The sequence below is a fragment of the Macrobrachium rosenbergii genome, chromosome 26 (assembly GCF_040412425.1).
Source record: "Macrobrachium rosenbergii isolate ZJJX-2024 chromosome 26, ASM4041242v1, whole genome shotgun sequence".
In the NCBI taxonomy this organism is placed as follows: Eukaryota; Metazoa; Arthropoda; class Malacostraca; order Decapoda; family Palaemonidae; genus Macrobrachium; species Macrobrachium rosenbergii.
This window is the reverse complement of record NC_089766.1, coordinates 28779360-28781637: the sequence shown is the minus strand read 5'-3', so window position 1 is coordinate 28781637 and position 2278 is coordinate 28779360.

Below are 2278 nucleotides of genomic sequence, written 5' to 3'. Positions count from 1 at the left end.
AAATGAATCAAACTCTGCATTGCTGTACTCGAGAAGTTTGTTCCCAGTTACGGGTCGTTTAGATGAAACATGAAGGTGATAGGCGAGAGCAATGAGATGAGATACTGACAAATCAAAGGTAAATTCTTCTTGCGCGGTAACAACGAGCAGTTCTACAATTCCACTCATTTCTCGAGTTTTTTTTTTTTTTTTTAAGAAGCACCAGTTCTCCACACCTGTCTACGCAAAGCACTGAAAATTTCGTCGCTTCATCGATTTCAAGAAAGATTCCATGTATATCTGATTTAGGGAAATGATAGAAAAAGAGTAGTTCTCCATTTTGGAACAGATGCTTGTTCCAATATGCCTCACAGCATGTACTCGATGAAAATAGTTTCATTTCTAATTCCAGAGCTCGAAAGAGATATAGAAAGGTGAAATAACTGAACATGGAAAGAGTTATTTATATGCAAATCCATCAAAGACTACGAGGAGGAAGAACAGATGGAAATAAAATCAATATACACCACGAGGAGAAATATAGTAGAGTAGGTAATCGAGGTCACCTTTGACTTAAGGTTTCAGTCAAATATAAATTTCCTTTATATGTTCATGGAGTGGTTTCTGGGGTGATATTAAATTTATTTATAAACGTACTCCATGCAATATATTTATCTTACAATGAACACACACACACACACACACACACACACATATATATATATATATATATATATATATATATATATATATATATATATATATATATATATATATATATATATATATATATTATTACCAGCGCCCTTCGATTGTTTGCATGGTTTCTTTTTCCGTATCGATTTTGATTATAACATAACATAAAATTTGGAAGAAGTACTAAATTGTTTTTAGTTTTCCCTTGAACTTTTCCATGCCTTTCCCCTTTCCACTTAAGCCAACCCAGGTGTTAAATGAGGAGACGATTTCATGAACGTACCCCAAGTCATTACCGACACTTGACCTGACCCTGTAATCCTCGCTCAAGGGGACAAATCAGTAGCTCATTGCACATTAATGCGTACCCTTTGAGACTTCACACCTCTAATGCTATTGTTATCAGTCCCCAGCCAATCTTGTCATGATTGCTCTCTGAGGACGTTCCCCCTCCACTCAATTACCTGTCATGCCATTAAGGGTTAACATATTGACCAGAGCCGCACCTGCATCCCCGCCTCCTCATCCTCAACTCTCACATCAAATTATTCTCTGTATTGCTTGCTTCTACTTAAATATTTTATTAGCCTGCTCTCAATGACCTTTCCAGGTACCTGCCGAAGATTATCGACATGCCATGAAAAAAGGACAATAGATAACCCTATTACAGGGAAATTCTTAAAACTGTCAAAATATGACCAACGTCGACGCCGCTTGCAGTATATTTACAATCTCCGACGGACCATCCTTTGCTAGTACACTTTACGACGTCACTCTGTCCAGAAGTCTGTCCGACTAGAGACTCCGACTGAGTACCCACTAGACATCTCCCTGATGCTGTCACTCTGAAGGTAGTATTATCCAGGTACCTTGCCACCTGAGCGCTGATGTCTCGCTAGCCCTCCAGCGCCCTTCTACTTCATCTCATCCCTATATGGTATGGGACTGTAGGCAACACTGGTTCCATTGACGCCCTGCTATGAGAATCTGGCTCTGGTATCTTAAAGTTTTGTCCATGGACTAAGGTAATGTGATCAGAAGTTGTTTGTCGGCCTCACCATTTCTATCTCTACCTGATTTCCCACCTGTTCTCCCATTTTCTATATCCAGTACCTTTCACTCTCCCTCAGAGATTGTTGTGATTTTTATTGTAGTGATTGTTTTATCAGTATTGGAATACGAGTGTTAATTGTGTTTTCTTGTATTCATATGTGTAATTTGACAATAACATACTATAACCAGTGTGTTTTTAGTTTGTTTACTCATTCCAAGATAAGTGCCACTCTAATTCCTTTGTGTATTTCAATATCTCTGCTCTTGAAGATTTGTTTTTTGAGTACCTGTTGTGTGACATCACCTGTAGGTCAGTGGCGCCATCTTCCCCCAAACTGCAGGTGCCATATCTGGTCAAGATATCCGGAAATCCCTGTGTGACTTTCACCTTGCTTGCTGTACCCCATCCTGTACATTCTACGGATCCTATCCCCTACTTATTACATAGTAACCTAAGAAGACATAGTTTAAAGCTTGCAATTTTGTGGCACTTTTCATTTAGTGATAATATCTTAGTAATGTAATTTGAGTAGTGCCACTAAGATCCTTT